At 40.8% G+C, this 27,807-nt stretch overlaps 1 long non-coding RNA gene across 1 annotated transcript; it reads right to left on the reverse strand.

The window, feature by feature from the left end:
* Window positions 1-2,317: 2,317 nt before the first annotated feature.
* LOC126406033 (uncharacterized) lies at window positions 2,318-10,399 on the reverse strand. The gene is made up of 4 exons (XR_007571627.1): window positions 9,947-10,399; window positions 9,764-9,851; window positions 3,674-3,800; window positions 2,318-3,486 (listed from the first exon to the last, which is right to left on the reverse strand). It is a non-coding gene; the product is annotated as an uncharacterized LOC126406033 (long non-coding RNA).
* Window positions 10,400-27,807: the final 17,408 nt, after the last annotated feature.

A 27,807-nucleotide genomic window follows, 5' to 3' on the forward strand; every position in this document is an offset into this window, starting at 1 on the left:
ACACATAGCTGCAAAACAAATACAATGAAAAACGGGATTAAACGTTTGCATAACATGTCTTCTGCCTTTTTTAGATCTTTGCATCGACAGGGTTACGCAGTGTGTGAGCATTCGTTGATAGCAGCTTTGTTAAATCAAATTCAGATTTAGTCTTCCATTTCTGTCTCTCATGTTGAGTTTTTTGTAACACAGCCTCCCGAAATTGGAAAAACAGACATCCTCAGATATTTCTGGCCGGCGAAGTCAGGAGGCATCTACTTATTTTTGGAGGGTGAGCAATAAGGATCCTCCAGAGCTGTAATCTAGTTGAGTGACAGCAGCACACAATGCCTCTCTCCACACCTAACCAGAAGACGTTCAGTAAAAGCAATGCAATTCATGAGAGGAGAACACAGACAGCGAGCGAGGTGAGAGAAATGCACTCAGCCACAAAGAGATAAGAAAGAGGGAAGAAGATGAAAGACAGCAAAGGTGGGAAAAAAAATCCTCACAAGATCTTAAATTTTGTTCTTCTTACTACACATTTTTGAGGTAGATCCTAAGTCATTTGGGGCTTCGCCCTGACTTTCTATTACTGTTGCCATGGTGTGTGCCCACATTGTGCTGGTTGTAAATGAACACATCTTTCAAGACAAGCCCCATGAGACAAAGTATTTAAAGATGGTGTCACTGATTTGTGAAAGTCCACACGGAACAAGAAGACAACTCAACTCAGTGTTAAAAAAATACATTCATACATACACTCACTACACACTGTTTTCTGAAGCAAAATATAACAGCATTTTTGCAGCAATTAGCCCTTCATAAGTCCCGCCCTTTCTCACTCTGTTCTCCAATAACACTTAAGGAACTTGGAACATAGCAGAACCTCCTTGACTTTCCCCACTGACTGTTATACTTAGATATGCTATGTGCCAGGCTCGTCTATGTTGAAAGGAAAAACAAAATTCAAAGATGGTTAAAGGATGTGGCGGGGGGACTGTCACAATCTTCATAGAAACATTTAAACATTCATTCATTAGACTGAATCAGAATGCTTATTTACACTAACTTCTCGGTAGAAACCCCCCACATCATGTACATAATATCAAATGGTGCTCAACAAATGCTGCCTCGATTGGTTAGTATTAAGCCACCTACAAAAAGCCCATTTATAAAAATCAAAACCAGTTTAAGGGTGCTTTCAGACCTAGAGTTGTCTTGCTTTTGTCAGGGACTAATTTTGTTACAAAGTTGAATAATTGCCTAGAGTCGGTTCGTGTCCTCAGGGCAGCATTTACAAGTGGACTGGATAAAATGCCTTGTGTGAGAAAGCTGCTCTTGATGGTCAGAATTTCCATGTGAGAAAAATCCAGGAAGTAAACAAAACGTTGAAGAAGAGCAAGATAAATGCGACACTTTCTAATGTCACAGTGGAGGGACAACTACGCAGGCTGACTTTAGTGCTGGTCATCGTGGACTATATTGCTGTCATTGTTCATTTTAGTCAAACCATACAATTTGAAAACGAGGGGCAGCTCCAACTAGAAAACAATGTTTTGATGCATTGGATGTGCTGAATGTGCATATTAAGGCAGTACAGGAGGAGGTGCACATTAATAATCCTCCAGGACTGTAACATGCTCATGTTTAACCCAAACAATGTGTCATGTGACTGCAGTTGGTTCGGATCAAGGATGGAACACATTCTCACCACAAACAAACTGCACCAGAGTTTGTTTGTAACTGGACTGAGACCACCTCTTAAAGACGGTCTCGGTCTGGTTGTTTTGGTGTGCACCTGAGTGCGATTGCTGTGTTCACACCTGCCCAAACAAACCGCACTTAGGGGCAAACAAACTTGAGTTCAAATGAACCGAACCAACCAGGACAGGTGTGAAAGGCCCCTTAGTGTATGTTACATATAGACTATTTTCACTGCTTTACCTTGCTGTCAGTTTTGTTTTGTTTTTCACCCAGAAGTGACATTTGTGAGGACTATGTCGTGGTGATTCAGTCTACATAATGACATCTTAAGTTAGCTAATGTTAGCAAAATGTAAGCTACCTAGCTAGCTTATGTATAGCCACATTGAAAGGGGGGTAGCCTAATGTTACATCTGTGTTGCTTCCTGCTTATATCCTTGGTAACACTAAAGAGATTTGGAAAAGGGCAGATAGGTTGGTTGCTGACATGTTTTTAAAATGACATGAATAATCGTTTGCCAGAGCAGATCAAATCTAACATCCCTTTGTTAATGTGTTCTCTGTAAGGCTACGTGCCACTTTGAAGTAACTCACATAACTTTCTATAGTAAAGAAAGACCAACATTAGATCAACACCATGGTGTGTATTGAGTAATAAATACAAAGAGTGCTTTTCTTATCCCCAGAAGGGAAAAAGGTACACATACCCAGCAGTTCAGGAGCAATGTTGACTCATAGTGCAGTCATTCGATTATACCTGATCTTTACTCATCTTATTGCAACACTTGTAGACAGTATTTCAATTCACATCAGAGATCCTCCTGAACCTCTGAGATTAGACTTCACAGTTTCAATCCTCTACTCTTTTATATTTCAAGCAAATAAGCTGAAAAATCTATACAGTGAAACCACACTCAGTCACTCAATTGGGGTGTGTGAAATTTATTCAAATAGTTTTGCACTCCAGGATTTACTGCAGATACAGTAAATATAGACACAAACTTCTGGGAGGATGAGGTCAGTTAAAGGAGTGAACTAGGCCACGCGTATCCTCTGAGTTTGAAAGGGATTCGAATTTGAGACAGACTGAATGCTCCGCAGAGTCCAGAGGGATTGAGAGGAGGAGAAAACAGTAGCAGAGATGGGTACAGTCAGGGAGCACAATGCAGCCCATCACACTCTCCGTGTTGTTAGATTTTCCTTGTAAGACCTCATTCCAAGCGCCTTTTGATGCGGGGACATGGCTCACTCAATCATTAAAATTTCCATAAACTTGCAATTTTATGGAGGATAATAAAAAAGGTCTAATTCAGTGGAAGCAAATAGCACCTTGTGTCCTCGGGCACCCTTATCTCACAAAGAGATATCAGATTGTACACTGTGCACGCAACCAAATTATATTTTTGTTTGCCTCAAAGTGCAAAACAATCTTGCAGACATCTAACGAGTGCTTTGAAGTACTGCTTGTATGCCGGGATGAGGCCATTTCTACACTTGAGTTTAATCTTCCAGATGTGCAAAGTGCAATGCTTTCGCTGGTTGATGTTCGGGAATCCTGTTTGTCTCTTTAAGAGTCCTGTACTGGAAAACACAAATAAAGTAGCTGTCCATCTTGTAAACAAACATCCGGATACACAGGGAAGAAATCCATCCACATGAAATAGGGTGCACCATTGGGCTGGAAAGGTGGCGACACGAGGGTTAAGTAGGGTGCAGTCCCTGTCGTCACCCAGGATGGCTTGTTTTGTTCACAGAGCTTTTGCTCAGCCACGATAGCGGCGATAAGCTTGAGATTATTGTTCTGGAAATAGAAAACATACAAATACAACTTGTAACACCTCTGGCAGTCCATCAGCATAATATCATGTTTATACATTATTTATGACTCCGCTCAAAACTCCATATATCCTATTCTGCAATACCCTATTAGCGATTATACATTATTTGTCTTCACACACAAAAGATTGCACGGACTTTTTTGAACTTACAAATCCACATGTGCACGCACACACTGCCGCTCTGCAGACAAGCTCCTTTCACACCCGTTGTCAAAGTCTGAGTGCTTCTCATCTCCGTCCTCATTAGACAGCAGCAGATAGCTCGGCTCCATAGCCGCTGTGGAAGGAAGCAGCCAGACTCTCTTCAAAACTCACTTGTCAATCAATCTGGGAGATATCAAGATTTCTCTGACCATGCTGTTGTCTGCAGGTTGTGCTGTGGGTCAGACTAGCTCCGTGGAATTTCATGCTGCCCCTCTTATTGTTTGTAAGTTGAAATTCACTCTATAAAAGGTGTTTTATTTTGCCGGTAGAAAACAGCCAATATTTTGGTGAGACAACATGGGTATATGAATGTGGTGAAGCAGTGCATGATGCTTGGATAATGAATACACCCCCTGTGTGACAGAGCAATCTGATCAATTTATTAGGTACACCTGTACAGTCCAATAAAATCCAATAGCACAGTCCTGCAATGAATCATATATTTGTTAATGACCTTTATCAATCACTCTATGGTCATTGCTGAGGTTAAGTTAGTGCTGCTGTTAAACTGGATTGCTGCAGATTAAGTTCCTGGTGAGTCAGTGAAAACAAAAGCTGTTATGAATGGATTACCAGATGGGCCTGATGGGCACATGCTTGACTCTCACCTGTAAAATGTCACTCTAATTTCTACCTATCTACCAGGAAGACTCAAAATGACTACAAAGACACAAAGAGACCAAAAAGAGACACAGAATGACCTCAAAGAAACACAAACTGACCTCAAAGAGACAAAGAATGACCTCAAAGAGACACAAAATGACCTCAAAGAGACACAGAATGAGCTCAAAGAGACAAAATGACCTCAAAGTGACACAAAATGACCTCAAAGAGACACAGAATGAGCTCAAAGAGACAAAATGACCTCAAAGAGACACAAAATGACCTCAAAGAGACACAGAATTACCTCAAAGAGACACAAAATGAGCTCAAAGAGACAAAATGACCTCAAAGAGACACAAAACGACCTCAAAGAGACACAGAATTACAAAGAGACACAAAACGACCTCAAAGAGACACAGAATTACCTCAAAGAGACACAAACTGACCTCAAAGAGACAAAGAATGACCTCAAAGAGACTCAGAATGAGCTCAAAGAGACAAAATGACCTCAAAGAGACACAAAATGACCTCAAAGAAACACAAACTGACCTCAAAGAGACAAAGAATGACCTCAAAGAGACTCAGAATGAGCTCAAAGAGACAAAATGACCTCAAAGAGACACAAAATGACCACAAAGAAACACAAACTGACCTCAAAGAGACAAAGAATGACCTCAAAGAGACTCAGAATGAGCTCAAAGACACAAAACGACCTCAAAGAGACACAAAATGACCTCAAAGAGACACAGAATGGCCTCAATGAGACACAAGATGACCTCAAAGAGACACAGAATGACCTCAGTGAGACACAGAATTACCTCAAATAATAGCAAAATGACCTCAAAGTGACACAAAATGACATCAAAGAAACTCAGAATGACCTCAAAGAGACACAGAATGACCTCAAAGAGACACAAAATAACCTCAAAGAGACACAGAATGACATCAAAGAGACACAGAATGACCTCAATGAGACACAGAATTACCTCAAATAATCGCAAAATGACCTCAAAGTGACACAAAATGACATCAAAGAAACTCAGAATGACCTCAAAGAGACACAGAATGACCTCAAAGAGACACAAAATAACCTCAAAGAGACACAGAATGACCTCAAAGAGACACAAAATGACCTCAATGAGACACAGAATTACCTCAAATAATCGCAAAATGACCTCAAAGGGACACAAAATGACCAAAAAAAATACGCAAAATGACCTCAAAGACACACAGAACAACTAAAACAATACACAAATTACCTCAAAGACACACATAACAACTACTAAGAAAAGCAAAAGACAGCAAAACCACTGCAAAGTCAGTGTGTGTTGCTCCTATGTAGGATTGGTGGCGGTGCTTTTTGCATCTCTGTGCCCAGGGGCCCTTTGTCTCATAATCTGCCCATATGGGCAGTGTCCATATGCACTATGACCCCACGCCTCTAGGGGGAGCATGGATTCCAACTGTCTTCTCGGCCATAACATACCAAACTAGTCCAAAAATAGCATGTGTTGTCACCTAGTGAAAAAAAAATCCCCAACATGGTCCACCACACAACATAATTTTCCGTTTTAGAAAAGGCGGTCATCAAATAAATATAAAAAACGGGAAATAATTATGGTTTTTATTAAAATTATAGATTTCTCACCTGCCACTTGGAAGACTGGGGTTTGATTCATATCCATTGCATCAGCCTGTTTGATCACCATCATTTCAACCAGCTCTGCCCTCCGTTTTTCGACTCTGCTCTTGTTAAATTGCCTTGCGGCTCCAATCTGCTTCCTCAACTTAATTGATCTGCCATATGCTCATCATTTCTCACTGACCTGTCTGTGCTGACTTTTGGTTCCACCACTGCTGTAATTGCATGTGTTGTTCACTGTAGTCTTTGTTTTACTGTTACATTAATTCAGTTAAATGCATGTCTTGTTTTACATGTACTCTATGACTTGCCTGATTTATACGTTACATGTTTCTATATTGCACACTTTAATTTATGGTTGCTAATTCTGCTGAATGTCTGGAGCATATATCAGTGTGCATTGCCCTTTAACAGCAATACATCACAAACCTTTTTGTTGGCTTCAGCATTCAGCACACTGAAACACTCAGCTGGCTTCTGGTTTGGTGACTAAGGCTTATTCACTTAAAGCTGCAGTTGGTAACGTTTATGAAAATAACTTTGTGTCATGTTTGCTGAAACTGTCACTTATTCATTACTCCCTACTCACTATGTAGGGAGTTCAATGCGAGCTCACCAGCAACATGAGAAAACACTTTTGGACGCTACTCAGGTTATTTTCTCTGCACTATTAATTACATCATTGCTGTTGCACAATTAAAACATGTCACATCAATGTCATCTGGTGGACCATCCATAAGAAATACTGACATGCATATTTGTGATACAAACATGAAATTATACTGAGCATATTCCCCCCAAATTAATAAATAACATTTGCCGTTTGTGTTGTGTTAAGATACGCTGCTCTGCTCATATTAAAGATATTAATAATGTTATACTCCAGAAGGCAAGAGGAGATGGAGCAGCACGATTTCAGCCTGTCCTACTATTGTAAGTAACTTTTTGTTTAATCTTTGTTGTGTTAAAGTTTGTCTTACCAGTCAGTCACAAAATAATTTGGGAATTTACTGTATAACATTATGCATTATGACATTATGGCACAAATTAGAGCTAGTAGCGACCTAGCTTGCTAACATTAGCTTGCATTTTGTAGCTCTACTCTGTACAGTAACTGATAAACACTACAGAAAATCAGTTGCTGATTTATTTTTATCTCTTCAGGGACTGACGACTACACATTAAATAGACATTTTATTACATGGCAAACTGGTAATACAAACTACAACATGTCATTATAAGTAAAACATGTACAGCAGGTTGTAATCGAGCTCCTCTCTTTTCCCTCTTCCGTCACGGTGTCCATCCCACATAGTCCGTCTGTTCCTTTTAAGCAATGCATGATGGGATATATTAGCCTACTTGGTGAGTGACCATTAGTTGTGCACTACTTTTCCCGATGCATTGTGGGATACTTTGAGTCCACTATATCGGGTATAATGATTCTCACTACACATTCGGACAGCACTACAAAATGGCGAACTCACTGTATAGTGGACTATATGTAACAGGTTCAGTTATACTGCAGTAATATGTGTGAGTCAAATGTACATTTGTTGAGTACTATAATTCCACAAAATGTAATTCAGTTGTTATGACCTGACATGCTAAAGCCTCTCTACTCAATATGTGAAATGTTTGATACTAAGTTTTTGTACCTATACGTACACCTTTGGGGGTATATATAAAGAGGTGTCTCCTGCCTTACCTCTCCCCTTTTGCTGTTGTACTCCATGGGAGAGGTAAGTAAGTATGCTAACATAATCTTGTGTTGCTTAATTTGTGTAGGGGCTGGAGTTTGTATGGTTGTGCATGACAAAGGATTTTGTTTTGCCACTCTATCAGGAGAGGAATAAACGGAGATCGCCTCCGAAGATATCCAGTCTGGGTCTCTTTATATCTACACAACGCAGACAACACTAGAGTCCACCGGTTACATATGTAGTGAGTAGTGAGTGATTTCAGACACAATTACTATGTTCTAAAATAAGTACATGACACAGATAATTTGTGAAAAAAATGTCCCTCCTCCACTTCTAACTGCTTCTTCTGGCATTCACTAGAGTCGACCTTGGGGTACCTAAAACAACCAATCAGTGCTGAGAAGTCTCTAACACAGTTCAATCAGGTCACTCACAGCTCATGAACTGCAGTCAGACTACCAAACTAGGCAGCGCTGATCAAATATAAATCAAGATTCTGTTACTGCAACATATTTTAGTGTACTGTTTAGCTGTACAATGAGAAAGTTCATGAACCAGCACCGCCCACCGGTTGGACAAGCTTCTCATTTTATAGTTAACAGTCCATTAAAATATGTTTCTAAAAACATCTGAGGTGAGAAATGGGCAATGCAGTAACATAATCTTGATTTATATTTAATTAGACCTGCTTAGTTTGACAGTTTGACTGCAGTTCACAAGCAGTGAGTGACATAAATGATAGATGAATCAGAGACTCATCCACTATGATTGGTTGTTTTAGTATACATGTGGTAACCCCATCCAGGCAGAGGTATGTGATTTTTTTCACAAGTTATCCATCTCATTTAGTTGTTGTGTGAATATAGTGACAGTTTCAGCAAATACAACAGAAGTTATTTTATGTAAAAGTTACCAACTACAGTCCTAACATCACATGGCATGTCTACTTTCCCATGCCACAGCAGAGGGTCACACCCTCAGATCCACATCCACTCTGCATCCATTCCGTCCCTCTGACCTCTGCATCCCCATCTCACACCACAGTGCCATTCCTCTCTACTTGGAATTTTGTTCTCAGTTAACACAAACACTCCCCGGACCATCACTTTAAGAAATCTAAAGGGACGTTCATTCTGCCCTTTTAATGGTTCTGGTCAAGACCTTTCCCTCTTTGAACCTACGTACTCCAACTCCACCTGTCACCTCTTGTTTCTTTACCCAGCACTATAATAATAAAGCATGAAAGCTGTGCTGTACATTAGACGAGTGCACAGCTCATGACAAACATGCTCTTGGTCACAAATAGTACAGAATATATTTCCGTTTCCTTCATTGTGGTGCTCTCAGTATTTGAGACTTCTCCTACTTTCACGGCAACAGAGGCTTCTCCAGGTTTTTCAACTAAGTATTTGTCTTCCGTCCATTCCATTTTGTATTTACTTCTCCAGAAAATCTATTTGCAGGCTTTTAACAAGCACTCCAAGACCAAGCAAGATGTGCATTTGGTTTTTCTTTCTGCCAGAGGTATGAGAAAAAAGAAAAAAAAGTAACAGGCACACCATCAGACCAAAACCAATTTTGCACTTAATGCAAATGAGATAAAAAGAAAGAAAGAAAAGAAAACCCACCTCCGCTTGGCAATGTAATAGAAAGGTTTAAAATCCTGTTTGTTGAAAGTTAGATTTACCACCAACGGGTCAGCTCATGATAACTTATACACACAGGGCGGTTCTGACCCTTAAGATAGAGGGTGATTATTGTTTTCTAGTTAAACGCATTGAGACTTTTGGTATTGCCAACATGTCCCAGGATCAAAGAGCTCTTTAGCACTTATACTATCACTGAAATTCACTTGGAAGCGAACAATACAAATGGCTGGATCTATTCCATAGTACGCTTGGCAGGAATTTTAGAGGTCAGTGTGGATTAAATAGCTCAAATGAAAAATCTTCTCATTTAGTTACAGTGCAGCTGAAATTGGCATTAATCTCGTCTTTGCTGAAACAAAGGACTCAGTTTCATTGAAATCCCACAGCATATGTGAAGACTCTGGAGCTAATGCAACAAATAATGTGTGGCTAAATTTACCTGGTGTCTTTACATCAGTGCATCTTTAGGGTTTTGTCACGTGTGTCTCATGCTCACTTGGTACGCCGGTTTGGGACCATCATAGCCTCTAAAACAGATAAAACAATCAGATTGTATTTAGTTTAGCTAAAGTAATTGCGCAGGTAATAAGTATAATAGCTGCATTATGAGTAGTAGACTTACACTGTGCCTGTGATGTTTCAGTTTGTTGGGTGGTAAAAAATGAGACACAGTTCTGTGCCAGGCTGAGGCAGAGGGTACAGAAGGTGTAGCTGCAGTCTCCTGAACACAAGCCAGAGAACACGTCCACACACATCTGGCAGCAGATGTCACAGCAGTGTTCAGAGCAATATCTCCAGTCGTCACACACACACGAGCAGCCACCAGCCGGTCTGCATTCCTCCTTACTTTGCAGGCAGGAGTTGCAAGGCTTGCAAGACTGTAACCCCATGGGTCTGCCTGTTAAAAACACACACAGACACGGGGAGACGAGATATTGGAGGAAATCACTGTCTGGAAAAATGGTCTCCCTTTCAAGTCCGGAATTGGAATTGAGGATGTAGATACAAAAAAGGAGCTCTGCGGAGAGAAAGATGCTGATAATTGACTGTCAGCCTGTCCTGAGCATTGTACAAGTTCCCTGTTAACTCCAGTTAAGTCCAAAGTTCTGGCAGTATTTGCTGATGTTCTATGCAAACAAATGTGACCAACTTTTAGATATAACGATTGATGTCATACTTTGCCCCCTGAGGCCTAAATCCAGCCTGCCCTGTTAACTCCCCCGTTCATGAGACAAGGAGTGAACTCAGCCTGAAGAGTGAATCTGCCCTCTGGAAAAAAAACCGTGACAACCTCAAACATCACTACCAACAGAGTTATTCTCTGTTAACACAAACCCATGCTCATAACAGCAAATAAGTAATCTTTTTTTTTCTGTTCCTGGCATGAAATTCAACAGAGACGCTCTTTCTAAAGCCTACTTGTCATGGGGCCTTCAAAACAGAGATGGTGGAAAGCAAGGATAATGAGCTATGCAGCATGAATGAGGGGAAACTTATTTAATTCAAACAGCGCTAACCACCCAAGTTTCGTAACAAAATAAAGATACTAATAGTATACCAGATGTTTGAAACCATTTGAAGCTATAAATTGCTTTTTGTTTTTTCTCAGAAACATGTTTAAGGGAGAAAACAATGTGCAGATTTATTGTAATGATTCTCATTTTACATCAAATAAAGACCGGGAGAGACGAGACGTAAAATAAAAAGAGACAGAGCACATACTTTCCACACTGAAGTCTGGTAAGAAATCCTGAACGTCCCAGTGCATGCAAAACAGATACCTCAATGTCACATTGATCGCACATGATCATCATTTGCTACAACGATCAGTCTGAAGCTAGTCACATTCATGTCAGAGCATATGGCTGGCAAGATGTATACAGGCCGGTGCTGCACAAGTAAAGAAACCACAGTTTGAGAAGCAATGCGGAAGTTTACCGTCAGCTGTCCTACACATATACATATGCATTTTTTGTGCTTAATTGTGAACTGGCTCGAGTAGTGGAGGTGACATGCAGCAAGTCTTTTCTTTATTTTTCCTGCTCCATGTTCTCAAGCACCAACAACCACACCATACTAATCACCATATTCCTAGCCCCCATGACACCTTGTGTGAATTATGGGTGCAACTTCCGGTGTTGAACTGAAACCAGCGATTTCCAATGGTAACAGTTTGTTAACAGTACTATATTCTTCTTTCCAAGAGCAACTGGGAAATAAAACGTGGAACACACCACCTGTTACAGCTCAAACGGGATTATGTGATCATACCTCTGCCATCTCTGATAGCCATCTCAAAGCATTGTTTGTTTGTTTTTCCTTCTCAACCGAGCACGCTAGCTATTCTCTTGCCTTGCTCCGTTAAAATATTGTTAACTTTAACATGGCCCAAGCTAGCTTAAGGTAAACATCTGCTCTTTCTAAAGATGATTTATGATGACTTATTAAGAGATACTTACACATTCGGCAGACATTTAACATAATTCAGTATTAACTGTAGCTCTGTGGAAAGTTAATAAATGTGATGTTTCCCAGCTAATCCTCCGCTTGTCACATATTAAAAGCTGTTCTGAGTGAAACATGATGCTGAATTTAGCAGCAGACTTCAGTAATAGTAATATAAAGTAGTAGTAAAAGAAGATATAAATACAGTACGGTAAATAACTAACACATTCTCAGCCCTAATGACTAAATACATATTTCAAGGTATGTTGCTGAGTTTATTTTATCAGGAGCAATTTTCTAATGTAGGTTGAGAATGAAGTCAGATGGGGAAAGAGAGGGATATCATGTACTGACGTTGAGTGACGGACCTGTCATTCCAGGTGCCATTCTCTTCTGCAAATTCTGATTTAATACTTTTTTGCTATGTCTCTTGAAACTCTTGCGGTTTTATTTCTCATATCAGTGGTACCTTTGGCAACAGGAAAAATCCCTTTTTGTTCTGGTTACATGTTCAACACACAGTTGCTGAAGACAAAAATTTAGCTTCGACTGGTTGTTAGTCACTGACAGGTAGACAGGTAGCAGAGCTCCGCAAAGACATTTTAGAAAATGTTAAGTTAACATCAGTTAAATATTTGTTAAAAAATAAATCAGTATTTGCTAAATTAATTAATTAATTCATTCATTCATTCATTTACTAGCCACCAAGAGTAGCCACTGGGACTAACCACAGACAGTCTATGGGACAAACTAGCTTACTGCTACTTCCGCTATCTCACTGGGAGTTGCGCACATAATCATTTCTACAGTAGTGCCCTCAGGAACAAGGTGGATATAGACTGACAAGCTTTTATACCAGAGCCTCCATAATCCCTTTCTGGCATGTACCAAAAATAAGGTTAACAATGAAACACATCTGAATAAATATACAGTAAATATTTATATAAAACCATTACCGAACCATAAATGCATTATCAATAAATATATACAAACCAAAATCCAATTACATAAAAAACCCTAAATATATACACATGTACACGAAACTAAAACTCCCCTCTACCTGCATCCTACTTGGTATGTCCCTCCGGAAGACAGGCAGAGCTACAGTATGTTTGTGCTCATAAAGAAACTACAATTAATACAAAAACAGTTTGCTCATGCCGAGTCTCGCTGTATCCTTTGAACTACATAATTTACTGCTACAATGAATCAGTAATCAGTGCATATTCTACTTCTATTCACAGGTGAACACCAAGGTGGAACAGCCATGTGCTCGCAAACTGCAACACAAAGAAACAGTAACCAGCGTACAAGAATACAATTAACCCAACAGACCTTTCAAAAAAAATACTGTGTGCATTCTTTTTAATTCAATGCACACCAAATGTGTGTTTTCAAATTACTTACAATTTCAGTTTACCACTATAATTCATCACTTAATTTATCCTCTTATCACAAGGATAAATACAACTAGTAAAGGCGTTCTGTCGTTACATTAATCATGTTCAAAACTGAATTGTATAGACCAATTTTGAGTGGACATCTGTTACGTCACAGCATACTGGTTGCATAAAAACAGTGGACATCGGAGAGACACAGTTGCCACACCTGGAATGAAAATGTCCTCTTGTGCCGTTGGATGTCAGAACAGGAATACAGATTATGATAACCTTCATTTTTATAGAAAACCGTCGCAGAGGACGCTGTGGTAGAAAATAAAGCTTTGTCTCTAGTTAATTATAACCTTGATATTCAGGATCCTGCTGGATACTCCATAGAGTAGTGTGTGTTTTGCTTACAAAAACAGAATAACTGACGTGGTGAAAGATTATTCATCATCATCAGGAACTGTAAGAACTCACATTTGTCAAGCATGGATTTGGCTTATTGTCCTTGGTTAAAACTTAAAACGTCACCATATGATATAATTGAATGTGGAAGTAACAGACAACTTTTTAACTAGCTAGCAAACGCTGTCTGCTTATTAATTCCTTTTACCACTACTGTTCCTTTCTGCCACCAGTTGGCTCCGCCCACAAATACGTCATCACTAAAAAGGGTCTATAGCTTGCTTCAAGGTCCAGATACACCAAACCCTAATCAAAGAACTTGTAGAAACAAAGGCCGAAGGTTGCGTAGCACCATGTCACCTGTGTCTCGGCCATACTGCAAAACAGCCAATAGCCAACTAGCACATACGTTCTGTGCCAGCAAGAGAGGAAATAACTTACTATACCAGCAGGTGATGGTAAACTATTCATCATTCAAAAAGGGAAACTGGAAGACATGACAGATTCAAGATGCTAGTTAGCCAGTTAGCACATTTACAGCACAACCCGCTGTTGACGGAACAAAATAAGTAGTGAACAATAACTCAAAGAATTCCAAACTGTTTTTGCTTAGCTCAATGGCTAAAAACCTAATTCGAAAAGTTTGTTTCAATCTCACACCCTTTTGACTTAGGTGTTGTTTGCATCCCTCACTTTTTCCTCCTGCACTGAGCTGAACTGCCAGTTAGAGTGATTTCACTCAATAAGAGGCTCTGAGGGTCTGACACTGATTCACCATGCTGAATTGGCCCAAAATAAGCCCACAAGTGCAGATAAGGGCCGCCTTGTGCCAACGGTATGGGAAGAGCTGTAAAAACTAGAGCAACAGATGCTCACCAACAGCCTCACATTGACCGAAGGCCAACCATCGGCTTGGTGTCCAGTGTGTAGGATTTAGTGGCATCTAGTGGTGAGTTTGTGAACTGAAACTTCTCCCGTGTGCAAAGCGTGTAGGGAAACTATGGTGGCTGATGCAAAAATGCGAAAAATGCGAATGTCCCTACCTACAGTAGAGCCAGCGTTTGATTTGTCCGTTCTGGGCTACTGTAGAACAACATGGTAGACTCTGTATGTAGGTTACAAAAACACAACAATTCTTATTTTCATGTTATTATAAACTAATGTAAATGAATATTCTATGCCCCTAAATCCTACACATTGGACTTTAAATCTTCAACATATGTACATTTTACTATTTTACACATGTTAATGATCTTTTTATATTCCATTTTATCCTTCATATTTCTCTTTTCTAATTCTTATTATTCACACTAGTCCTCGAGCAGAGCCTCAGGAGCACGCCATATTGCATTTTATATCTCATATAGCTTGTGTACGTCACAAATAAAGCTTTAAATCCTCGAATCATTAAAACATATAGAACACATCCATCTTCAGTATTGTATAGTGCTCTCTATAGTATTTACAATGCAGAATGCGTCCTGCAGGAAATTATACTGGAGTTGATTGATCAAAGTTAGAATACCTCTCCTTCAGTTTGTGGCAGATGCAGCATTTAATTTTATTAAGTCTTCAACTGTCTTTGAAAACTGATCACTTCTTTCCAAAAACCAATGATCCTGTGATTAAAAAATCTCCCTAGGAAACAGATTGCCTTTATATTTTTACTTACATATTGTATTCTCACAGGAGCTATACTCATCACGGTTAATCAAGGACAGAGAACAGACTACATCTGTTCACATGGCAGCTCTCCTGACGTTTTATTATATCCCTTCCTTCTTCTCTCCGTCATTCTGTCTCTTTCTCTCTTTCACACTCTCACTCTTTTCAAGACACACACGCATTCCTTCTTGCTCCCCATAACACAAATGTCAGCATGCTGAGTGTGACAGGTGAACGACAGTGAAGCAGATTTGACCTTGACGGCTCTGAGAGTGAAGTGACAGTAATAAAAGGCGGTAGTGAGCTATTGTTGGCCCTGGGGCATCTATTAATGAATGACATGAAACAGCGGTGAGATTCGGGGACAGGTAGGGGAGGAGGAATGATGGAGGACAGGTGACAGCAGCCCACACACGGCCCTCACCTGTGATGAGCCCAGCCAGCACCTCGCACAGGGTTCACACTTAAACATGCATTCGGTGGCAACCAGACAGCTGAATCCAGACACTGATGTGCACACAGGCATGCGAGTAATGTACGGAGGTGTCAAAACACACAACCTACAAACACTCGCCGTCTGAAGACATTCTGTCAAAACCTTGTGTTTACTGTAGAATAAATCACCAGCTATTTCATTACATTATTCATGTGCTAAGTAGACCCCTCTGCACCTGAGGGCGACATTTTTTTCACCTCCCACTCACTCTGACTCTCATACCCGGATCACACTACGATACAAACCCTGGTGACAATTCAGCTTAATCCCCAGCTTCTCCTGCTGCAGTGCATCCTGTTAGTGAATTGTTGTAAGTGTGAAAATGAGGCTATTTCAAGGATTCAAGCATCTTCTATTCAACACACTAAAAGCACGGCACAATTTCGGGTTCTTACACGCCAGCAGAATTCAATGGTCTTTTCAACTGATATTGGGGATAATTATAGATAATGAATTGATAGGGGTGATAAGTGTCAGACCACTAATGGAATGCAGTACTTAACCTCCATAATCCTTTTGTGCCCTTCACTTAGTGTCAGGATAATTAGATTACTGCTGCTGATACCTTTTTTTCTCACAGACACCAGCTTGTAGATACACTCTCATGCTGACATACACACACAAACATACACTGTGCCAGTGTAAGGGACTTGTCAATACATTTAAATGTATGGACATACTGTATAAATGGTACACAAGTGAGACTAGTTTAAATAAAATTAAGAAATGTTGATAAAATTATATCATTTTATTGACTTAAAGGTCTAGTGTGTAGGATTTAGCGGCATCTAGTGGTGAGGTTGCAGATTGCAACCAACTCAAACTTCTCCCATGTGTCAGGTGTGTAGGACAAGTGGCAACCTGTGGAGCTGAAAAATGGAGCCAACACTGCAGTGGCAGGAACCGCAGTTCTTTGAATAGCCACTAGAGAGGCTGGCTCCAGAAGCAAGACAGTCCCCATAGGCCCCCATGTTAAAATGCCTGACTTTACAGCAGAAATTAATGTTTGCAGCCTGGTACAAAAGATGGTTTTGTTCTCTGTATCTATGTCCAACATTCATGCTGTACAGGGGTGAATTTTTATAACTCACTGGTTTACATTTTATCAAGGCTTAAAATTATGCATACTGAAATGCAGGGCCACTTGAGTAAGGGGGGCTTACACATGCTACGTTTTTTGCGCCCTTAAATTCATTCTTTTCAATGCAGGTGTGCTCAAACATCCGAGTGATGCCGTCATGGCACGCATGTATTCCCAAGTGCCTACTTTTTAGGGCGCAGCTGTCGCGAGATAAACCAAGTTCAACTTTTGGAATGCAGCAGCATGCATCGTAAGTCATGTGATGAGGAACAACCAATCACAGCCGACAGATATCTCAATCTTCTTCCGTAAATATCAGTCTGTTGTTACTACGGAAAAGTTGACCATTTAGGTGCAGTGATGCCAGAGCTTTTCATACATCTCATGGACGCTAGGCCCACACACTTATAAACAGCACCTGGAAGAAGATCAGCTCTGCACTCAGGATTTCAGGTAAATAGGCTATGATACGGTGCTTGTTTAGGTTGCTTAGCAACCGTAGAAACAACCTGCCACTGCGCTCTTGAAAGCTGGCTCAAAAAAGGCACAAAAGTAGCGCCCAGTGCCTGACCTCACGTCTTCCAGGCAGTTACAGACGCAGCGTGTGTATGGGCCCTAATATATAATAAAATCTAGAGCCAGTTTTAGGTTTGTCCATTCTGGGCTACTGTAGAAATAACATAGCAAACTCAGTGGAAAAAGGACACGCCATGGATGTATGAAAAGAACTGGATATAGCGTTGGAGGCAGGACCCCATTCTTTCCTGTGTAAGTTGCTCAGTGGCACATGAAGCCAAAAACTAATTTTGTTACAATTACCTTTGACGCTTTGCTTAACTAAAGACTGATGTCTTTCTCCCTGATTTTGTGTTTACATGGGCGGATACAATTTCAGAGTTTAAAAAAACTCCCTACGTTGCAGAACCAATAGTAAATCTGCAGGGCGGTCCTTCGGTGGCTCACTGAACTCTTGTCTGTCCTGTCGATTAAAGGCTAAAATGCCCCAAAAAATATCTTAAAAAAGAAAGGAGTGTCCCCAGACTATCAGAAGGCGGAGATCTCTGATTGTCTGGTGGTGAGACTATGGGGGTTGTGACTCTCAAATAAATGTATCCACTGATTTATCTTCTTCACATTGTAAGTCTATGGGGAAAAGTCTTTTTGGGCCCAGTGGCATCATGTAAAGTGATGTAATTTCACAGATTGTCCACTCCAAAAATTGGCTTCAGAGCCTGGCGTGCTTAGTGGGGGCCTGGGACTCACTCCATATGTAGTTATAAACGACTTATTCTGTGGTAACAAAAATATAACAGTTGATTGTGATTATGCACAAATGAAAACATAGTAATGAATATTACATTTTCTCTGCCAATTTATCCTCCTAAATCCTTCACACTGGACCTTTAAGATGGAGTTTTTGACCACTAGTAGACTTATTGCAGGGGAGCCAGGTCTTTATGAGTGGATCCCCATTTTATTATTTGAAGCCTGTACGTGCATAAAGATGCAGATTCATGTGCACGAGCACTTGTGCAATTCACACTCTGCTGTCAGTTTAATGCTACTCACAGCACAAATGCATACATTTGAAATATGTATGAAAGCAGTCATTCTCAATAAACCTTTGCTATGTTCCATCATCCATATCTGTATATTCTACAGAATGAGGGGTATCATTTGAAATCACACATTGGAGAGTTGTAATTAAAGTTCCATCACTTCAGCACTACACCCATCAGCACCAGCCATGATGACCACAGTGTTCCTCCACAACCTGCCTTCGGAGGATGACTCAAGATAAGCAATGAGTAACAGTTTAAACAGTAAAAACACTGAGAGATTTACTGAACCTGTCGGAGAAGATATGGCAGTGCTGCGTGATATATGGCGGCGGAGAGGGCATACCGCATAACGGGCGACTCCAGCATTTCATCAGGATTGGCAAGACACTCATATTTTACCCCAGCCATCGCCCAAGGGCTCTGCTCCAGCACCCGGCATCTCTACATCACTCCTATCAACTGGATGGGAAGCAAGATCTAATTGGCAGGTAGCATGTCACATTCAGAGGTGACAGAGAAAAGAAAAAGAGGGAAAGAGGGGGGGAAAGATGTTAGCAGGAAGGAGCCTTGGTAGGTATCGTTAAAGCAATGTCTGAATTTATTCTAGTTATTCTTAGAACTACTGTTAGGGGTGTACTGCCACTCAGTTTTGTACAGATATCCATGGTATCCATATACCCTGATTTTTTTCTTCTACTGTCATCAGCAGGTAAGTTTTCTCTAGGTATTTCTACTTGATGGATTGGCACAATTTTTTTTTGTATAGACATTCATGGTTCCATGGTTTCCTAATGACTTTGATGAGGTTGACACCAGTGCTAGCATCCCCGCACTGGCTACCTATTAAATACAGGATTGATTTTAAGCTTCTTTTATTTGTTTTTAAAGCCATACATAGGCTGGCACCCCAGGATATTGCTGAACTTCTCTGCTGCTACTTCAACTCCCGAACTTTCAGAGCAATGTCTTTTAAGTGTCCCATGATCGGGGCTGGCTGGTGAGGGAGATCGTGCCTTTGCGGTAGCTGTTCCAGAGCTCTGGAATAGCCTTCCACTCAATCACATTTGATTTGTTTTGATCTGATTTGACATTTTTGCGTTCAAGTGCAATTATTGGATACATTTTCATGATATTTGGTGCCAGTTTTCTTGTCAAAATCATTGGGGACAAGTCAGTAGGCGCTGAATATTGGTAGGGACATATCCCTACCATCCCTTTTAAATTCTACACCCTTGTTTAGCACAGCAGAGTGGAGCTGTTTCTACAGTAGGATGCTTCTGAAATGTGCTGCAGTGTGTCTGGTGGAATAACAAACATTGTCTGTAGTGGCTGCGATAAGCTCCGGTGGCCTCGAACTGCTGGAAGCACCACAACCACACCTGGTGGAATCCAGGGGTTAGCCTTTTTTGAGCATCAACACAATTTTAAACACCGCTCACCTTCGTGCAGATGAGCCTCTCTGGCCTTTTTCAACCACTGAGCAGCTACATTAGACCAGGTGAGGGTAAAGTGCCTCATTAAATGGTGCCTTTTGGAAGTCATTGAGTGATATTCTCATTTACTTCCCCGTGTAGACCTAGATTTGAATGAGCAGCCTTTCCAGAGGGCTGCTTCTTTAACTTTTATGCTCCTGCCACTCAAGGACAGACTGGCCATCTGGATTTGTGGAGGACCTGTGGGCCAGTGGCGACTCTAGCACCACTAATATGAAAAAATGAAACGGCCCATTCTGTTTCGCTATCCTGATTTAGACTGGCCCATTGGGTTCACAGAGGTGTGTGTCCAGAGGTCATCAATTTACACCATCTCTGGAGCCACATCTTTCCTCACTGTCACCTTTACTCTGGTACATTGATATGACTATGCTTTTTAATTGAAATATCACAAAGCATGGAAAATACAAATATTATATCTAAGATTCTTATATGTCTAAGAAGGCTTTCCAGATACCCCTGCTGCAACATGTGACATCAGGGCTTTGGATCTTTTTTCAGAACTCATCCTGCAGTTGCTGATAAGATAATTTAGTGTCTGTTGACCAGGGAGTGTTTGCACTTCAAATGCTTAAGACAGTGATATATCTTTTTAAGCATACAGTGCATTAATGCATCATTTATCAGCTCAGCTCAGGCAAAAACTTCTCTCCATGTTTGCCAGCTGGAGACTGACTACAGCATTTCCATCATCACCTGTGAAGTATCAGGTGGAGTTGATACTGAGCTGCAATGGAAAGGTGCCACGACAGGCTTTTCATAATGACTGATGTCATCTGTCGCACTTTCATTTACTGTTCAAAGTGATGGACAAATGCCCAGAGTGTGTCAAGGGACCGTGTCATCAAGATGTCTTTTTGAAGAAGTGTTTCTGGCACTTGACAAGCTCGCAGGGTGTTTCTGTGTCTTTCTTGCCCATGGTGAGGCAAGGAGATCGATTATGATTGGTTTCTCAGCAAGTAGTCAAGCTGCAAGATTGACTTGGTAATATGTGTTGACATGGAGATCAGCTGAGCCTACTCGAGCAGCTGGCATTAATGAAGCACAAAATAACAACTGTTTGTTAGCTAGTGGCTGCGCAAATCCTTATTCCCTCTCATTAAGCATAACATTCACTCAGGGCTGTGTCTTGTGTGGCAACCAGCTAGTCCTCTGTACCAAACTAGCGCTGACTCACGTTTTGTTATAGCAATTAGAGGATCCAGTGTCACGCTTAGTCAAGCATCAGCCTCTGATTGTGACTTTGAATGCTAGTCTCAACATTTCTCTGAGGAGCGGGTTCTTCAGAACATTGTCTTCTTTTCTTCTTTTAGTCAGTGAATTACTTGAAATGAGCTTTAATGGCTCTTCTTAACACAACATTCTAGCTTTTTTTTTTTTTTTACATTCACAATACAATAATCAAGCCCAGCTCTGCAAACCACAGATATGTTGCATTTGTATGTTTCATGCATATTATACGACGTTTTCTAAAGTGAAGTAATTCTAATTACATGTATATGTGCTGACTTTGTCATCGGGAGGTGGAGAGGATGTTAGGGTTTCAGCTTGGCCTCTCCCTTGTGTTTCCTGTTTCCCCTTCCTAATGTCTCATGTTTGTTTATAGTCCAAATGTTCAGCCTGTGGACTTGCAGACTGAGCCCTCATGGACAGTTCAGTTGTACATATTGTGATGTATTTACTGTCATCACGTAAAGTCTGCGAGGGCAGAGACTGCATAGACAGCCCTCGAGACTGTTTTACTTGTTCAACTATTGCTGTTGTCATATTGTTTTTTGGCCAATTTTTTATCCTTTTATGCTACAAAGCCTGATAGGTCGCAATAATAAAAATAATTTTCAGTCCCTCTACAGCCTATACTTCTATATGTCTCTGTATCATGATGTGGTTATTATTTCTGGCCTACACAATTCAACTGTCATTAGCTATTTTACACATTAAGGTTTTTTTTGGGAAAAACCCACAACATCACGTCCATATTGCAATGAATTGTGGGTTATTAAATCAGTGAAGTCTGCACCCCAAGCGGACTCTCTGGTAGCCTGCAGTAAATCTGCTTGAGGCCCCTGGTGGACTGGTTGAATTGTGGATTGGACAGCCCTACGCACTCCTAGACCTCCTGGGAATGTGCCCGCAAAGTCCGTGAGTCTTCAAGTGCGATAAAGTGCGGACATTTGGATTCAGTCTGTGTATTTACTGGGCGTGGCCTTCTGGTTCCCTCAGCTGCTGAATCTGCACACATGAACTGCACATCTACAATCAAGCCAATGCAGTATAAAACCCCAGCTCAGACATACAGACTTTGCCAGATCATTCAGTCTCCTCTGCTTCAAGTCCAACTTCTGTTTTTTTTCTTTGACACTTTGTCCTTTTTTTTTTTTTTACTTTGAACATTCATTCACACTTATGTTCACCACGCCAGCCTCAACTATAACCCGCCACGTCCAGCCTCGTTCTCATCTTCTGCCTCCAGATTTGGCCTGCTCTGCTTCGCCATTCCCTGCCCACCTCAGCCATCATTTCATTCAAGTCTTCAGCTCTACTTCTTCAAACTACAATGAACTGCCTTTGGCCATTTTCCGTTTCCTGGTTATGTTTGCATTTTGGGTCCTGAGTTGAACTGCCACAACAGAGGATGCTTGATGGTGTGACACCTAGATGGCTGCCAAGCTGCAGACCACTGTTGGAGACCAGCAAACAACAAAACCAGTTGTTTTTTTAGCAAGATATAGGCGACATTTCTAGCCACCATTATTTTGTTTTTTGTGCCTAAATATATCCACATGTTAACCTCAACATATCCACTACATAATGATGCACAAATGTCGCATATCTGCCCTTGGTTTGCAGAAATGTACAAAGCCAACATTTATTCAGGTGATCAGTGTTGAATATTGCAGGTGTTAGGGGATAAATTGCAAAAAAAAAACAGTTATAAAAAGAGCAGCAATGAAGTTGACATTTTTGCCTTTTAGTGAAACTGATCAGCAACTATTGGATAAATTGTCATGACATTTGGTAGAGACATTAATTCCACAACGAAGATGAAATATAGTAACTTTGGCCATCCTTGAGCAGAAAGATGACTTGGATGACTTGGTTTAGGGTTAGGGAAAGGAATGACTTACTTTAAAATAAGCACTTAGTTAAGGGTGGAAAAACATTTTGATTGAAAAAAAAAAGCTCTTGGTAAAGGTACTATGCAGGAATTGTCGGTTAATCTTTGTAAACAGTATCGCCAGCAAAAGTACAAGTGAAAGCCAACCCCAGATTGAATGCCAACATTTATTTTGGTGATTGGGTCAAATAATGCAGGTGTTAAAGGATACATTACAAAAAGCATCTTACAAAAGAGCAAACCAAAAATAAAACAAGCAAAGCTTTTCCAGCAGGTGAACACCTCTGTAGTGTTTTCTACAATAGAGGTATTAAGAATTGTCACATAAATTGACAAACAGACACGCTACTGCTAACTTTAACACTTCACTGTCTTTGTTTGTGTGGACTATGCACATTACTGAAGCTCGCTTTGGCATCCAGCTCTTGCTCGAGCTCATTCATCAAAATGACCAGTGCTCTTGTGAGTGAGAAGATTTATACAGCATAGAAGAGAGGTGGAGAATTAGCCCAGATTTATGAGCACAGACCGCAATGGCAAGGCACTGGCAGCTGCTACTTGACATTTGAAATAGAGAATGTGAGAGAAAATTGAAGACGGGGGGAAACAGGAAATTGGAACAACAGAGAGGTGGAGAGGGACTGAGAAATGAGCAGGTCCTTGATTTAAAAAAAAAAAAAAAAGGTAGGTGATTGGGAAAGCTAATTTGTACTGAATAAGACTAAAGAGGAAAGGTATTCAATCACAGCCCTCTTTTAACTTATCAACATGAGTCATATTATTTATTTATTTATTTTTAAGGTGTAAAAATCTGCTAATGGAGGTACTACAGGTGAATGGAGCATTAATATTATTGACACTGAACACATAAAATAGCCTTTACTGATCTATAATGTGCGAGCGTTGGTGATATAGATCCTACTGAGAACTGACATATGAGGTGAAGATCCAAAGGCAATGACGTGAACCACCCCGGACCTGACAGAACATTATTAGTTGAACTTAAATGCAGGTTTTAAATCCCCAGTTCAGCGTCCTTCCACCTCTCTACTCCCCACTGTCATATTGTTGTTGATAACATGGTCCCATTCCTTCAGCAGGTAAGAGGCTGCAGCCCATAAGTTGACTCCCAGGGACTGCTGGCACAGTACACATCAGCGTTCAGTTCTCACTGTTGTAGCAGCAGTGGTAGTTATAATAGGTGTGGAAAACATCAAGTCAGACTTTTGGCTACACAACAGGGTAAAGGAAAAATGGTGTTTGTGCAGAGAGCCAAAGAAAACATTTCAGTGGTGTTGTGTTTGAGGGAAAGAAAACACTGAAACATCTAAAATATAAAATGATTTTTTAAGTAATGCAGCATTGACTTTTTTTCTGATTTGCAAGTAAGTAAATTATATTTTAACTAACAGGAAATTACAGCATAAAGCTTGCAAGCACACTGAGGTAGCTGTATCTTACCCTATGGTAATACATTTATTTCTTAATCATATTTTGCATCATTAATCTGAAGCTGCAAAATAACTACTGACCAGTTTGTTTGGGTTATTGTGTTTGTCCTTTTTTCTTCTCTTTTTCCACGTGCTTTGTATATGCAAGACCGGAAGACACGTGTAAAATAATGCTATATTGTAATCTTATGTGAGACGGGCTAAATGCCAAAGTGGTGGCACGGTGATGCAGTGGTAAGAACTGTACACACAGCAAGATGGTTTCGGGTTCAACCTGCCAGCTGGCCTTTAACTCTTCCGTCTGGACTGTGCATGTTCTCCCCGTGTCAGCGTGGGTTTTCTCTGGGTTGTCCGGCTTCCTCCCACAGTCCAGACATGAAGGTTAGGTTAAGTGGGGACTCTGAATAGGTGTGAATGTGAGTGTGAATTAGGGGTGTGCCACATCATATTGTTCATGATAATGTGATAAAAAATATATACATATATATTGTGATAATGGCAATATTAAGACTTGTGGGCATAATGATGTCATACCATTACGCATGGCAACAAACATGGCAGAAAGCAAAATGGCTCTATGGTTGAGGAGTCAGTTCTAAAACAGGGAGCAACTCTAGTGTCGACTCTGTGGCATCGACACCCCTGGGATCCCACATGTTTTATGAACAGACTTTTCAGACACTTTAGTAACATACCATTCAAAGTAAACTCAATCAGCCTCTTTCCCACCTCCCTCTCTACCGTGCACACGCAGGAATCAGCATCGGCATTGTCATAAGCCTGTTCTAAAGTAGGTGTACATGAAGACTGACAAACTACTATGTGTGTGAATGTGCTGTGATTAATAACAAAACTGCAATTAAGTTACACTGATACTTCTTGGTAACTAGGTAAAGCTACCAGGGAAAACAAAAGCGCTATCCTCTTCCCTTTTTTTGCTTGTGCAATGCCTTTGTGTCATAAATCCAGCCTTCATTTTACAGGGAGATCGTATCCACTGGCAGACAGAATTGCATAGTGAAAGCGAGGCTTATATGGGAACCAATCTAAATGCTGATGGTGTCATTATTCCATAACTATTACATTACCTCATTGTGATAAGTTAAAGCAAAAAAAATGTGTCTATTTCCACTTTAAGTACAGTGATTGACCAAAACTTACTTTGGTAACTTTCCACCACTGGCAGTGAGTGGCTTCACAGGAGCACCCACAGTGACTTTAAATGGATCTGGATCTGAAAACCAGTAAAGTAAATGGAGAAAATGGTGTGTTGCCATCTCGCACCCTGCAGGAAACAGACAAGGTGATGATTAAAATGTTCCTCTTCTTCAGACTTAACATGATAAGAAGAGATGGATATACCCTTCTAGTAGAATGTAACACAACCTTGATGGGGCGTCTCAGTGGGTCCCTGTACATACAACCCAGTCATTTTGCTTTGTTGGAGGGAACAGTGAAAAGAACATGAATGCCCTGGATGGTCTGTACTACAGTGGGAGGCTGACCTTCTCACCTGGCCTTAGAAGGCATGCTGGGATGGCTGGAAGATCAGACAGAGGTGACAAAAGCATAGAGAGGGCTTTTTGGCCGTGGTGTATACGCAGTCACATCCACTCGGGGTAAACTGTTTTGAGGTGACACAGAGAACCACAGAGGACAGTGGGTGCCTGGCCTTGCGGCGCACATCCACATACAAACTTAGTCCAAATCTGACTCACAACATCGGTGTTCAGGTTCCATTAGTCTGCCAGTGGCCTGTGCTCTACCTACTGACTTCATCATGATCCCCCTACATCCTGTTAGCCATCTGTGAGCACCAAAACATCGGAGGCTACTCTGGGTTGGGGACAGTCCCTGCCAACGCTGGTCAGACTTGTCTTGGCTGGATGGAAAGAGCCCCAGGAGCAGGATATATGGCATCAGTTCACAATTCCTTACTGCCTGAGAGTTGTTGCAGCCAGGGTGGGTGGATGGGGCTGACAGAGCCTGAGCTGAATAGGCTCGGAGCCAGTAGAGTGTCTTCATCGTCGCAGATCAGCTGCTTGTGTCTGATGTTCTTTTAAGCCGGAAGATCAGAAAGTAGGCATCCTTTTTTGGCCATGGTACAGTGTGTGTGCAAATGTGCCTGTGGTAGTGATATGAAAAGGGCAGTTTTCGGTCATGAGGTGGTCAGATTGTCTTATGACCTTCCAATACTAGGCCAAATCTATCACACTGATATTACAGCGAAAAAAACCCCAAAACAACCACATAGGTTGTTCGTGCGGCGACTTCTAGAGGCTATAGTAATTGTGATTGGAGCAAAGGAGGAAATCAGGTGACATAGTGGAGAGAGAGACAAAGTTAGCGTAGGGAGGAAGTCAGGTTGGACGGATAGGTCAAAAAACACAGGACTTTGACCCAGGAGGCTGCTGTTTGTGTCCCATGTGAAACCAAAAGTCTATGATAAGTTATTTTAACTTACGTAACTTATTTAACTTAGGTCACATACATAACCTAACATATCTTTATGTAAGAACCAATATCTTTTCTTAAACCTAACCACATAGTCTTGTTGCCTAAATGTTAACCATGTGTTTAAGATTGCGACCATTAATGGTCATATATGTTGTTGTGAGAGTCATTGGCAGGCGGCCTATTCTGTCGATGATGTATGAGGATGTGCTGATCTTCTACCGGTAAGGGCATTAATTTAGGTAAAGCTCCTGTGGGTCATATTAAGTGGTGTACCAATAAATTCTGCGCCCAATGCTGAGCAGTTTCGTTCACTTTCTTTCTTTCTTTCTTTCTTTCTTTCTTTCTTTCTTTCTTTCTTTCTTTCTTTCTGTCTTTCTTTCTTTCTTTCTTTTCTGAAACCCCAATTTCACTTTCACAGGGAAAGACATTAATACCCCCCACCCCCCTCCACTATGACGCCCCTGGTCATATAGAGGGTAGGAGCAAACAACCTATGTGGCCCTTTGGGCTCAAGAACTTGTTGATATATTTTCCACTTGAAATCTTTTAGGTGTTTTGACAAGAAGATCCTTGGATGTTTTCATCATGCAATGCTGTTGCCTAGAACATCTATGTTTCTAACCTATATACCTTATTATGTTGTTGTGGCAAAGTAATCGCTGCCTGAATTATGTTCAGAGACAGAGTTTCTTTCAGGTAACCAAACACTACATTCTTGGACTGTGTAGGCTTTGGAAGGAGCATGGCAGGCATACAAAGAAGAGGACCTTGACACCAGAAACTTGGGTTTGCATCAAACAAATGCACTTTGGTTAAGGTAAGGGAAAGATCATGATTTGATTAAATGTTAATATAAAAGGTATTAAAAACTTTGCTGATAACTAAAATACATTTTCAATGGAAGCACTGATAAGTTCAGTATTAA

This window comes from Epinephelus moara, chromosome 18 (assembly GCF_006386435.1).
Source record: "Epinephelus moara isolate mb chromosome 18, YSFRI_EMoa_1.0, whole genome shotgun sequence".
NCBI lineage: Eukaryota > Metazoa > Chordata > Actinopteri > Perciformes > Serranidae > Epinephelus > Epinephelus moara.